This window comes from Vespa mandarinia, chromosome 8, assembly GCF_050613455.1.
Source record: "Vespa mandarinia isolate Hongniang chromosome 8, ASM5061345v1, whole genome shotgun sequence".
Lineage (NCBI taxonomy): Eukaryota > Metazoa > Arthropoda > Insecta > Hymenoptera > Vespidae > Vespa > Vespa mandarinia.
Window position 1 is genome coordinate 6,712,501 of NC_140817.1, and position 15,000 is coordinate 6,727,500.

Genomic DNA, 15,000 nt, shown 5'->3' on the forward strand with positions numbered 1-15,000 from the left:
CTCCTCGTAAATCCGAATCAAATGAGCTTATATCATAACCCAACGTCTCATTAAAGGTATTCGTTCTTTTGATATAATGATTTTGCCATCGATTTTTCTCATAATACCAATGACCATAATTCGTACAACATTACGTGTATTGCAAGAATCGATTTCGTGGTAAGGAAAAGAATAAGAAAAGAAAAGAAAAAGAAAAAGGAAGAAAAAAGAATATAACCATCGAATTTATCCTCTCAACACCAAAGTTACTATAAGAACGTTCGGTTGAACGTGCGAGAGTCTTAGAGAGCTCACGGAAGCTTTATTTCGTCGTATCATCGTAGCTCTCGTACCGAGTACCTTGTCATTTAAAGGGGAATTATCGTGACACCGCGCCGACATGGACGATTAATCTTGACGGTGCGAAGGTGGCATTTCGTGGTGCACCTACCTCTATCCCTACCACTATAACCTCTGCCACCCTTATATCCCCCTCTCTCATCCCCCAACCTCCTCTCTTTTACTTCCTCCTACTCCGCAAGAGACCCACGCATACAAACATACACATAGACACACATATACGTATCTATGCGTGAGAAAAAAAGGGAGAAAGAGAGAGAGAGAGAGAGACAAAGAAAGAAAGAGAAAGAGAGAAAGTACACGTGTACACGTATATACGTATATATCCACGTAGTTACGTACATAAGTGCAAAGCACAGGAGTACAAGATGCACGAAGGCGGCACGGACGGAGACTGCCGATCGAAGAAGGAGAAGGAAGGTTTTCGCGCGCTTATCTCGTCACGACGATCTGCCGACAGATACACCGCGCCGCTTGACACGTAACAATGCATGCATGAATTAATAGCAGCCACTGCCGTGCTCGTACTTCTCCCTCGCTTACAGGGAGATTTACATCTTTATCGCGGCTTGGGAGGTGTCGTTCTCGAACCTTACGCGAAAAAAACAGAAGAAAGAGAAAGAGACAGAGAGAGAGAGAGAGAGAGAGAGAGAGAGAGAGAGAGAGAAAAGTTTATTTAATTTCAACTTATATACTTTTAACAATCACTAATCTACTTGTTGAACTATCCTTAATGATATCGTTTTCAATTTTTCAATAACACGATAATACCTTATCGCATTAACGATAAAACTTACGTTACGATTATTTCTTGATTAAATGCGTAAAAAGATTAATAAGAAGAATTTCTATCGAGAATTGTCCGACCGATCTCACGCACGATAATTATTCTTTTCACAAGACTCGTCAAACATTTCTACCGTAACTTTCTCGGAATCAAAGTCGAGTAAAGTTGGCCGCAGTCCGAGACTCCATTCCCGCGGGTTATTAGATATAATTGCGATCCTGGGAGAAGCTGGTGTACGCGGAACGAAGGCGTAAAGAGGTAAGAGGAACAGAGAGACAGAGACAGAGACAGAGAGAAAGAGAGAGAGAGAGAGAGAGAGTGAAAGAGAGAAATGGTAGTGCGGTGAGAGAAAGAAAGAAAGAAAAAAACCAGAGTACCGTGACTCGTGACGAGAATCGATGGAAGGGATGGGAAAGGGGAAAGGGAGAATTCAGGAGGGAAGAGGGGAGGAAGAAGCTCGAGCATGGTGAAAACGCGAAAGGTTAGCGCTTCTATAAATTCTGACGAGAGAGGAACGTGCCCGTACGATCGATCGATTGATCGATCGATCCTCGTCGATTCGTCGTACCGTTCGTCTGGAAATAACGAGTTCGACGAGAACTACGACGGAAGGTAATGTGAAAATGCGATATTAACGAGATATGCACGTTCGTCTTGATCGATATTAACCATCTCGAACGATTTACTAACGACGAATGCAGAACAAATTTTACAGAGTTATGCTCTAGTTCTACCATAAAATTTGCCAGGAAATTCAATAATGTTCATGAAACAATCCTAACTTAATATTATCGATTTATTGAAAGATTCAGATTAACGATTAAATTATTTTCTATTAGATCGTGGCAAATGAGAGATCGAATGAAAGTCGATACGATTACGGTCACGCCTCGCTAATTAGATCCGACATTCGCATTTATGTGCCGTTTTTATTGCATGATTGTACGAGAAAACTGCACGTTCCTTTCGATGTTCTTTTAGCGATTCCTATTAATAAAAATTGTGACGTATTCAATCGATTAATTTTAAAAGATGTTCTTTTGCAAAAAAAAAAAAGAAAAAAGAAAAAAACAAGAAATCGAGGGAAAGAAAGTGTATATATATATATATGTATACATATATATATGAAGCCTTTAAATCAGACATGAAAGGTTAACGCTTTCATAAATCTTTCGACGATAATGTATCTTTAGGCATATTCTAGCTAACGACTCGGCTTTTCCCTTGAGACTTCACGGGATCAAGACTTTCCGAAAGGGTGAGAATTCCTTTCGGGTTTCCTCGAAGACGCCCACCGCGAAACACGAAACCGGAACCGTTTATTAGTTTAATAAATCCCATGTTCGATGCGTTCACTTACTCGATGCGTTCTCTCTTTCTCTCTCTCTCTCTCTCCCTCCCTCTCTCTCTCTCTCTCTCCCTCCCTCTCTCTCTCTCTCTCTCTTTCTTTTTCTCTTGAACCCATCGAAGCTTGACATTTAAATATACCTTAAAATGCAATTCCCACAAAAGCGACAAGTAATCCAGTGCTTCTTTCTCACTCTCTTTCACTTTCTTTCGCTCACACACACACACTCTCTCTCTCTCTCTCCCTCTTTCTCTCTTTCTCTTTCTCTTTCTCTTTCTCACTTGAGACGTGAGGTTTATCGGACCTCTTGATATTCCGTACGAAAGTTTCTGCTTACCTGAAACAAAAAACGAAGAATCCACGTGTCAGTAGAAGTATAATTTATGTCATAGAAATTTCGCAAGGTATTATTCTATCTTTTTGAGATTAGATTTGAGATAAAATAATTCACGAGTAAAAGTTTTTTTCAAGAATAAAAGAAAAAGAAAAAATATTATCATTGATAGATACGAAAAGAATTATTCGAAAATCCTTTTTTAAACAAGGCATTGGGATTAAGTATCGATAGATTTTATAAAACGGAAGGAGACGAGTCTCGACAATGGAAAAAGTAAGGATTTTGACGTGTACGTCGGTCACGTGGGCAGGACACAATGCGCAGGGTGCGGCCTCACCTCTGACACGACGAGGTCTCGACCTATAGCCGTGTAAACCGGCCTCGAGGTATATCATTGTGCGCTAGCTTACCCACCGTGTGTGCCCAACCCACGTGCAACGCCAACACGTACGGCCCGAGAGAGTCTTTCTAAGTCCGCTCTGACCCTCTTTGGAATTTTCATCGCTCTGGGAACACGAGCGGAAGGGTCAGCCGGTTCGCCCTGCCTCCGTTCGCATACCTAAGCTCAAATTTACTTTAGAGTTTAAAACAGATTCAGACTAGCAACAACAATATTCTTTTCTAAACTAGTGATGATACGATAACCTCATTTTTTTGAGGGGGTCAATTTTCACGGAAAGAGAAGAAAAAGGAGAAGAAGAAGAAGAAGAAGAAGAAAAAAATAGAAAGAAAACATCGAATAGAATCAGAATATTATGTACAGAAAGTAAATAGGTAAGGTACCATTATCGACGATACATTCCCTTGCCATTTTGAACTTTTTCGATTACAAAAGATATCCATCGCGGGATTCTAACGTCGTACGTTATCTAGCAAAATATAACCACGAATAACGTGACAATAGAAGAAAAGCTAAACATTCAGGTATATCTCTTTCATATAATTTCCACCGTCATCACTGGCACTTTCCATAAATGTCCAATAAAATTGAAAGTGGACGGTCGAGCGAGACGAAAGAGGTTCTTGTCTTGTCTATGTGTTTGCGTGTACGTGCGTATGTATGTGTGCTTGCTTGCTTGCTTGTTTGCTTGCTTGCGTGCGTCTATGCATTTGTGTGTATGTGTATGTGTGTGTATGTGTGCACGCATTGGACGTGTGTATCCTTAGACGCCCACGGTATCTCATATCTTACGGATGAAGACATTTACGACGAACCTCGCTACGCACACATCTCGCCGCGAGTTGTCCTTCTATGCGTGTGTATGCACAATGCGCACGCTCACTCGATGTCATTCTCTTCTAACCCATCCTTTTTTATCCACTCTCGCATCTCTCCATTACGAGGATGCGCTATCATCGCGAAGTAAATGTCACATTAGAGACAGAACTTCGGTACGGGAGCATTCTTTTTCACCTACGATCTTGTAACGGATAGACTGTATGTATACGATGAAAAACAAAAAAAAAAAAATAAAATTGAAAAAGAAAAAAAAAAAGAAAGAAAAAGAAGAAAAAGAAAAAAGGAAGAGAAAAAATGACGAAGGAGTTAATAGATGCAACAGTGAATAGATAATTAAGTAGTTAAAGACGAACGATGGACGTCTCGAATACATCCCGTACTCTTGGGATAATTCGACGTAAACAAAGATGCATTGATGATAAGTGAAGGAATTGAGAGATACCTTCGTTGCTCGTTAAAGTAAATTTATTTTATTGTGTAACAAATGGGGTGGGTGGGAGCATAGATAGTAAAGAAAATACAATAAAATACAAGGCAAGAACATAAGTATGTAACTTAGTGTTTACGTAATCTTTATCACGGAAGACGAAAAAAAGATCAATTGGAAAGAACAGAATGTGATAAAGGTTTTCTCTCTTTCTCTCTCTCTCTCTCTCTCTCTCTCTCTCTCTCTTTCCCTGTCTGTCTTTCTTAGAAAAATCTTATCTTTACCTTAATGACACGAGATCGGAGTTATTAGCAACGATCTTTGACGCGCTCATATATTATATTCTTTGATTGCGTGTGATTTCAAGTCTGTTCTTTTACGTATCGGTGCTTGTTGTTGGTTGCACAACGAAAGCGTGGAATCGTCGTCACCTTCGGTGACACGTCACCTCTGACTTTTGCGACGTGCTGCACTATGCAAGAAGCGACATGCGCACGTACCAAGGCACGTTCGTCGACCGAGCTAATCTCCACCGTCCTCTATATCTCGGGCCACGTATCTCTCCTCTCCCGCGTACCTCTAGAAAATTTACCATCCGTGAAATATCCTGCGAAAGAGTAACTTCACGTTTCTTCTTCGTATATGTATGTGTGTGTGTGTGTGTGTGTGTGTGTGTGTATGAAGAAGAGAGAGAGAAAGAGAGAGAGAGAGAGAGAGAGAGACACATTTGATTTCTCGGAAATTCGTTCGACTTCGATTCGTATAAAGCACATCGAAAGAGTTTATTATAAATTATAGCTCTTTGAAAATGTTCGGGAAAAAAAAACAAGAAAAAAATGGAAAAGAAAAAACAGTAAAAAAAAAAAAAAAGAAAGAAAGAAATGTCTAAAAGATCACGTCAACGAACGTCATTACGAACAATCGTTAAAGTCCTAATCGATATACTAGAAGCGACTTCTTGTTTCCGATGGATTTATACGAAACGTACGGTAGTTTTAAACGCTTCGTTACGCTAAGGCAAATGAAATAGCCGAGAAGCACGCTTCTCGATCCCGAGGCCTGCGTAGAACGTGCTTTAAACCTTAACGACGTTCGCTCTTGTAATTTGTCATTAGGGGAGCCCTCGACTTCGTTATCGATCCTTCTACTAAGACGCAATGACTTCCGGTATACTCGATACGGCCTTGCGTTTCTGAACGAGAACCATTCGGTTTATTAGTAAGATCTGGACTGGGTTTTACTACGTGCCGGTTACCTCTTAGGAATGCCTACTGTAATTAGGAACGGGTTTCTTAATAATATGATACGATACGTAATATACAATTTCGTGGTCTACGCAGCCCGATATTAAAACTTATGTACATCGCTAATTTCTTAATAATTCCGCTTCGGAGCTTCTATGAAACTCTCTTGAACGACCTTTCTTTGGCTACGATATTGATTTTCCGATTGAGTAAAGATCGACAAATGGATCATTCATCTTATAGAATTTAAGAGGAAGAAAGAAAGAAAGAAAGAAAGAAAGAAAGAGAGAGAAAGAAAGAGACGGAAAAAGAGATAGGAAGAGAGAAAGAGCGAGAGAGAGAGAGAGAGAGAGATGAAAAGAAAGAAAATATAAGACTTTAGTAAAATAGTTGAGAGCCCCTGTCCCACATAGAACACGAGGCGGACCGGTTCAGGTCACGAAGGTTTCTCCGAGGTCATGTCCTCTGCCAAGCTTCGAACTCGGTCCTCTCTTTCTCCCTTCTCCTCGTTCTCTTCTTCACCCTCCTTATCCTTCGTCTCGCGTGACACGCACACTCGGTGCGTGTGCCTTAAGAAGACGCGTCTCTCCCTCTCTTTCTCCCTCTCTCCCTCTGTCTTTCTCGTTCCGAAGGGAAGATTGAAAAACGACGCGATGCTGAGGGCGAGGCTCTGGACCAAACCGCAAAGGAAAAAATCAAATAAAAGGAGAAGAAAGAGGAGGAGGATGAGGAGGAGGAGGAGGAGGAAGAGGAGGAGAGAAGAGAAGGAGGAGGAGAAGGAAGGTGGTACGTGTACTCGTCTGTTACACGGATATCGTCGATCGATGTCCTCTCCCTTCTTCCCCACCCTTCACCCTCTTCACTTCTCTCTCTCTCTCTCTCTTTCTCTCTCTCTCTCTCTCTCTCTCTATCTATCTATCTTTCTCTCTCTGTGAGATTCCAGGACGGCGATAGGGCGGTGCGACTCCCGTCGTGTCTTCCATAACGTGACACGCGGCCACGTCGCGAGACGCCTTGTAAGGTGATATTAAGGGATTAGTGTCGCTCTCGAACCTGCCTTGGGGTTGCTACGACCGGTTCCTACGACGCGCATTCGCCGATATTAGAAGCGACTACTAGAACGGATCGTACCATGGTGAGGGACGGTGAAAGGAGGACCGATGAATTTTTTTTCGATCAAGATGATCAAAAGATGAAAGGATGATGTTGCATTAGTCTTTCTCTCTCTCTCTCTCTCTCTCTCTCTCTCTTTCTCTCTCTCTCTTTCTCTCTGTTTTTCTCCATCTGTTTATTCGAAATCAGTAATGATATTTCGATTTTTATTAAACGAGGGTTCACAAGTAGCAACGTGTTTATCGCATTGTTCACAGTCAACGTAGGACACTTACAAGATATCCTTTCGCGACACGTAAGCACGTACATGTACTTACGTCTATAACAGAAGCTGAGATACTGCTCTCTGAGAACGATAAATTATCTCGTAAACTGGACGAACTGCACTCTGGACCACAATTTATATCACGCGTACGAGAGAGAGAGAGAGAGAGAGAGAGAGAAAGAGAGAGAGAAAGAGAGAGAAAGATAAAGAGAGAAAGAAAGAGAGAGAGAGAGAGACGATGTAACAGTTCCCACTTCTGATTTACAATCATGTTACTTCAGAGTTCTACTTGCTGTCTAAAGTAATCGATACGATCATATGTCTATTTATTTCACATGACTTTTCCATAATAGAAAACTCCTTGTTATCCTTTAAAAGAATAAAAATATCCCTTTGAGGAAGCAGCATTTGGCAAAGGGAAGAAAAGGAAGAAAAGAAAGAAAAAAAGGAAAAAAGAAAAAAAAAAGAAAAGAAAGAAAATAAAAAGAAAAAGATACGCTACGAACGCTAGAGTTTGCAAGGAAAGAAGGAAATCGAGGTATACGATCGAACGTCCTCTCGACTATGTACGAGACCGTAATTAATGGATCGTTCGCACCTCGCCCACGTTCTCTCTCTCTCTCTCTCTCTCTCTCTCTCTGTCTCTCTTTCTCTCTTTCTCTCTTTCTCTCTCTTTCTCTTTCTTTCTCTCTTTTCCTTCTCGCTTTCTTATCTCGTCCCAAGGCGCGCGACGCTTCCCCGTAAGAAGTAGCGAGCTTTCGATAATTAATCACTTCGCAGAAATCAACGGGTGCCGTGGCCCATTAACGAACGGATCCTCCCCGATCTCGTTGCTCACGGAAACATTTCCCTTTCCTCGGGTTGTCGAGTGATATCTAATACATACCAACGTATCTATGAATGTATTTAAGTACATACCTAGGTGTAAGTACATACGTACGTACAACGTAATAAATACTGACGATAACTTCCAGGTGGAGTAAAAAAAAAGAAAAAAAAAAAAGAAAAGAAAAAGAGGAAAAAAAGAAATAAAAGGGAAGAAAAAGGAAGAAGGAAAAAGAACAAAAAAATACATCAAAAATCTAAGGAAGAATCGTTAGGTATCACGAAGGAGACGATAAGACGGAGTCACTGCTCGGTTGTATGTTGTTTGTATGTATGTTGTACGTTGTGTAAAATGAATGGATCGTTCTCACCTCGCCCACGCTCCCTGTTTCTCTTTCGCTCGCTCGCTCGCTCGCTCGAAGGCAGCCTTCGATCGGGCACGATCTCCTAGGAGGAAGAACGCGCTCGATAATTAATTACTTTGAGCGATCGCGGCCCGTAGATCCCAACCATGTGCAACCTCCTCCGCCTCTTTCCCCCCCTCCTCTCTCTCTCTTACTCTTTTTCCTTTTCTTTCTTTCTATCTCTCTTTCTCTCTTTCTATCTCTATCTCTATCTCTCTATCTCTCTCTCTTTCTCTCCCTTTTGCACTCTCACAGCTATTTTCTCCTCTTTCTCTTCATTCGGAGTAGTAGGCCAATTTGTCAGGAGAGTCACGCGTTTTCTTCGAAGCCACCGACAATAAGCAAAAAGGGGGAGGTCAAACGGGAGGTAGGACACCCTGCGTGCGTGCCTTATTATTATTCCGCAAGAAACAACGAGGTATATCCTTTCTCCTTTCCTTCTCATTCTATCGCCATCGATTCTCGTTGTAACCCCGCAGAGAGACACGCGGCGATTTTCGCAATACTAATCGTTAAACGTCCACTCTTTCCCTCTGGTCATTTTAAACACGACGATTTCTTGATAGTTGATTTAGGGAGACCGAGAGACAGAGGGAAAGAGAGATGAAGGAGAGAATGAACAAAAAAAAAAAAGAAAGAAAGAAAGAAAGAAAGAAAAAAGAGAAATAGATCAGACGAAGCGATCCATATCCAATTCTAGAATTCTAACGTCGAGCTCTATTTGTAAAGAGACACTTCAGATGGTTGAGACGAGTTCTTGCGACGACTACTTATTAGCATCCAACTTAGGAGCCACGTTCGTTTGCCAGTTTATTTTTATCGTCTGGCCAAGCGCGCGCCCGCGCGCGCGTGCTATTCATCGATATGATTTTTTCTCTCTCTCTCTCTCTTTATCTATCTTCCTTCCTTCCTTCCTTCCTTTTATTTTCGCTTGAAAATTCAGTGAAAAAAAAAGAAAAGAAAAGAAAAAGAAAAACAAAAATCGGTCGTAAAAACAATTACAAGAATCATTTTTACTTTAACGATCGTACGACATTCTCTACGTTTCGATCCAATTATCTCGAGCATGCATTTTCTAGAACTATTCTCAGAGAAAAAGAGAAAGAGAACGAGAGAGAGAGAGAGAGAGAGAGAGGGAGAGATGGAAAGAGAGAGAAGGAAAAAACGTCATTCGACGGCATCGTCTATCTTACGGAGATTTTCGGAGGCATCACGTACCGGGTGGCACCCCACACACCGATGCTGCACCTGCCAGGTCATTAGGGTATAAACGGCAGGTAGAAAGGTGGAGGATCTGGAACTCTCTCTTTCTTCTCTTCCCCCCCTCACTCTCCCTCTCTCTTTCTCTTTCTCTTTCTCTCTCTTTCTCTCTCTCTCTCTCTCTCTCTCTCTCTGTCTATCTATCTATCTATCTATCTGTCTATCTTTTTCTTTCAAAGAAGAGCGACACGACGCCAGTCACTCTCTTTCGAAAGAACGAGGGAGAGTGAGAGAGAGAGAAAGAGAGAGAGAGAGAGAGGAAGAGGGAGAGAGAAGATTGTTGGGCGAGGCTGCCAATTGGAAGAGAGTATAAGAGGAGAAGAGGATGGAACGAAAGGATGAAGAAGGAGAAGGAGAAAGAGAAGAAGAAGAAGGGTATACTAAGAGAGGACCAAGAAGGAGGGACCCGTCACGAACTGCGGGCTAATTGTCCAAGAGATTGCTCCTGCAGCCTGCTGTGCAGCGTACTCGCGCTGCTGTCTGTCCTGCATGTTGTTTCCTCGACCTTAAAGCAACTTCGGTCGCGTTCTTAAGATCTTGATTCCTCGGAAGAGATCGGCCGTCTCTCTTTAATCTTACCTCCGCGAATCTACTCTCACCGCGAATCTTTGCAAATCCTTGTTCGGTACTGGAGATAAGATGTTTTAAAGTCCGTAAAAAAAAGAAAATAAATAAATAAAAAAGAAGAAGAAGGAAAGAAAGAAAAAGAAAGAAAGAAAAAAATAAAGAAAATAAAAATTTATAAATCCTGGAAATAATAATAGATAAAGGATATACCTATCTAATTTTATCCTTTAATTCATCCACGAAACGTATTTCGAATTGATTTAATGATCTATAATTTGTTTTAACGTGTAATTCTCTCACGATTAAAATTCTCGCTTTTATGTCATTTATCGTTTTTATTAATCTTTAAATATAGAGTTATATAGGAAAGAAATAGAAAAAGAAGAAAAAAGAAATATTAATTTGACAACGACGACGAGATAAGTTCAATCGTTAACATTATCCATGAATCGAACGTAACGATCAAAAATTGATAGTCTAAGCCGATAGTTATAAGTCAGGAAAGAAATTTAGCTGTAACATAATAAAATTCCGATTCGACAATTTCATTTTATACGAAACGAGAGGCAGTTCGAGCGTGGCACGTCGAGAGACGCGATAAATCTTAGCGACGCAACTGACTCTCCGGGCGTTCTCTCGCCTAGGAAAGGAAGATAGAAGAGGAGAAGAGAAGAGAAGAGAAGAGAAGTCAGAGAGACTTAGTAGCTATAGTTACTGCTGATGGTGAGAGAGAAAGAGAGAAAGAGAGAGAGAGAGAGAGGGTGACAGAAGCGAGCAGAGAAAAAGAAGGGACGTACGGTGTCGTGCGGCAGGAAGAAGCGAGAAGTTCTCTCGTACGAGCGAGCGCTCGCTTTGGAATCGAAAGACGGCGATCGATCGGCACGACGTTGCTCTTAGGATACAACGAAACTTTTTGCTTGTCTCTCTCTCTCTCTCTCTCTCTCTCTCTCTCTGTCTTACGTTTCTTCTTGTCTTTGAATAAAATACAGATACATACAAGGACAGACAAGAGTTACGCTCGCTTCTAAGACCGGACGAAGATATCAGACTCGTATCGTTTCTGCTTTTACCCGGAAGCCAAGAACGTTCCTGAGTCCCTCTTCGTGCTTTCCGACGTGTGAAATATGCTCTTGCGCATCGAGAGAAACGTATTTATTCAATTTTTCCGATTCCAATTCCGATGAAAAAAAAAAAAAAGAAAAATCATCTGAGATATTTATATATTATATATATATATATATATATATACATACATATCATATGACTATGTATTACCGTCGATTTTCTATACGCTTCCATTCTCCAATGCATGTTTCAAATACATTTATATGAAATGATATGGGCATAATAAATCGGGATATGTTTCTCATCACACACGCGCGTTTTTATTATCTCGATTCGAAAATGGAATATATCTTCGTGGTAAGACAGAACGAAAATACCACGGCGTGATTCGACATAGTCTTGTCTCGAGCGCATAAATCAGCCAAGTGAAACGTTTCACGGTGAATATAGACAGGTAAAGCCGGACGTCTCTCTCCTTCTCTCTCTCTCTCTCTCTCTCTCTCTCTCTCTCTCTCTCTCTCTTCAACTTCCATCTTACGAAGATTTACGAGAGGGAGGGAGGAGAAGGATAAGAAGGTGTACCGATATACCGAAAGTCTAATCGAGTCTTACTGAAATGATCTCCGCTAGTCTATTATCGTGAAGGTATCGCAAGAAGAAAATCGAGGAATACTGGGACGTAGAGAATCCACGGAAACGTAGAAGGAAATAAGAAGAGAAGAGAGACGAGAAACGAAGGAAGACATAGAGTTAGTTCGTCGATAGCTCGAACTACCTGAACGACGTCGAAACTCTTCGCCACTGCTGCTACCGTCGAGCGCAAGCACGAAGGATTCTCTTTCTCTCTCTCTCTCTCTCTCTCTCTCTCTCTCTTTCTCCGACGAAGCATCGCGTGTACGCTCCTGTGTGCACACATGTTTTCAAAGGGAAAGAGAGATGAAGAAAGAAAAAGAAAGAGAAATAGAGAGAGTCTGGTTGGTTGGTTGGTTGGCGTTAAGAAGAGCCACGGTCTCGTTGGATGCTACGCGTCGAGAGTTCGTCCCAATGATGGAGGCTCACGGCCAGTCAGCCAGTACTAATTAACCGAGGAATGCTGTATCTAGATTGAAATCTGGGTGACCCGACGCCCTGGGGCCGCCACCTTGGCTCAACCTCGAGGCGCACACCGGCAAGCTGGAACTATAAGCTGAGTTTTCATTCGCTCGATGAACGTCTACCTATGTACTCGCAAAACAACTGAGAGAAAGAGAGAGACTGAGAAGGATAGATAGATAGATAGATAGATAGGTAGATAGATAGATAGATAGATAGATAGATAGATAGACAGAGAGAGAGAGAGAGAGAAAGAGAGAGAGAGAGAGAAAGAGAGAATGCGTATATCCATTTACACATAGAAATAACTCGCAACTTTGTACAAGTCTTGGACTATTCGAGCACGCACACCGACTTAAACTGGTCATGGACGCTAGACTATGTACGGATTGCTCGGTGCCACGCCATTTCTTCTATCGCAAGACGTAATACCGTGAGTGCGAGCTTTTCTTGTCTAGAACTCTACCGATCGTCCTCTAGCTCGTTGGAACGCGACTACCTCTTTCAAAGTATTTCGCAACGTTCCTTCATACGAAGTTAGGAAGGTTCCGTAAGCCCCAGTTATACGCTTTATAATTCGAGCCAAGCCTAAAGAAATAATTTTACGTACGTGTACGTTATGACTATGGACTTGGATAATGGGTAATGGATAGGATAAGATGGGATAGGATAGGATAGGATCAGACCGGATCAAGAATCCACGTGAAATTCTTATCGTACCTAATGAGCTCCGTGCATCTACTAAACGCGAGAAATATAATTTACTAGCATCTAGAAATAGGATAGAACGCGTATAAAACGATTAGCCAAAGACTAACGAAGCTGGCACAAACTTCTACGATAGATACCAACGTAACTTACATAGAGACCGAGTCAGCGAGCGTACAAGCGATCTTAAAGGTCACAATTTTAATCGCGATCTTTACCTAATGTGCAACCTTTACGATAATATCTACAGTATCTCTTAGATGAAAAACAAAGAAAAGAAAAATGAATGGGATACAAAAATGACCCGACTTCCCTTGACCCGCTTGCGACTTCTACCGTGACCGTAAAAATATATTTAAAAGTTACGCCGAGATCGTTTAAGGAAATAAGAGAAACTCGTTGCTTCTCGCAAACATATTCAACTCCTTCGAGAAGGAATCGAATAAATCGCCAAGGCTTGGCCGTTTTTCGTCGTAGTTTAACAGACCGGATCGACGTACTTTGGATTTCGTATTAATTTCTCTTCCTCTTCTCTCTCTCTCTCTCTCTCTCTCTCTCTCTCTCACACACACACAGACACACACACACACATACTATTTCGTTCGAAATAAGCTGATATAACCAAAGAATTTTATTACGAAACGAGCGTAGAGCAAGGATGCAGAGGTCGAGTTCCGAGGTGAAGCGGTGTACCGCTTCTTTTTTTTTTCTTCTTTTTCTTTTCCTGTTCATGCGTCGACGAGCACGGGATCAAAAGATCAATGGGCAGATCGAGGAATTTAAGTATCGTCAGGAGTCACGACGTTCGCTTAGAGAGTTACACGACTTCTCACCTCTTTCTCTCTCTCTCTCTCTCTTTCTCTTTCTCTCTCTATCTATCTATTTCTCTCTCTTTTGACGAGTCGCGCGCGAGTTTCCCTTTATACGCTCGGATATATAAACCGATTCATCATCTCGATTCCACGCCTCGATAAAAAGGTCGGAAATTGTACATGAGGCCCGGCTCACCGAGTGTCTCGATAACGACATGATACACTGCCGTACATGAATCCGATCGGTAATGATCGGCTGCCACCTTAGCAGCTAGAAATCCATTATCGGTGCCGGTTACGATTTAACCGAGATCTTTACAATGCCGCTAAACTCGACCGAGAAACGTGACTTTTCTCTCGAATAAATAACGCCCCCGGGCCGTTCGTGAACCAGGCGACATCCTGCGTGCTTTCGAGCGTGACGCAATAACGATGAAAGGAGCTACCTAGATCGATATCTGTGATTATAAACTCGTACGACCAGATAGATAGGCATATCCGGTGTTTTAAAAGGAACCTCTTAAGTAGTTTTGCGAGTTTGAGTTCGGTCGAATGGGTCAATTAAAAAGTTCTAATTCCAATGAACCTTTGGATTGGTTCATATAAAAAAATAAAAGAGAAAATGGACTTTGGAAACGTCGAACCTTCGATCATCGTAACACCACCGGTCGTAAATCATTATATCGTTGTCCGTCTCGTAAGAAAAGATTGAATACTCGTGAGATCACTTCGAAGATAGAAAGGAGATATAGATTCGACGCGTAAACTATTATGCCGTAAAGTCGATGTTCGCGGCACCGTACTCGGAAGACATAGCGGGTTAAGTTGTCACCGTGGCCATGGCATTGGCTCGTAAGAATCAAGATGGGCTCGCCGGCGAGGGAGGTATTAAACGTGGAATCATCCTGAAATATGGTCAGATAAAAACAGCAGGCTACGACCTGCGGGACATGCCTGTAGTCAGGTCGGGTTACGCATTGACTTTATAAACGACTGATCTTTCTAACCTTTTCTATCTATGTCTCTTTCTCTCTTTTTCTGATTTTCTCATATTGTTATATAATAGAAGCAAATGAAAAAGTGATAATGAACTCTTTTCGAAATTGACATTGACAGTGACAATTACGTATCTCAAATAAGTAAATAAATCGTATGTTATAGTATTTC

At 41.6% G+C, this 15,000-nt stretch overlaps 2 protein-coding genes across 3 annotated transcripts in view; both read right to left on the reverse strand.

Moving 5' to 3' along the window:
- The window catches only part of LOC118447553 (uncharacterized), a 90,750-nt gene that overhangs the window by 65,478 nt on the left and 10,272 nt on the right, over window positions 1-15,000 (reverse strand). The gene's annotated exons all lie outside the window — the stretch shown is intronic.
- The window catches only part of LOC118447645 (uncharacterized), a 134,895-nt gene continuing 122,575 nt past the window's right edge, over window positions 2,681-15,000 (reverse strand). The window contains exon 7 of one of the 2 annotated variants that reach the window (XM_085658922.1): window positions 2,681-2,811. The gene's annotated coding sequence lies outside the window, so the exon portion shown is untranslated. The remainder of the gene's footprint in view (window positions 2,812-15,000) is intronic. The other variant, XR_014982445.1, reaches the window with a different exon arrangement.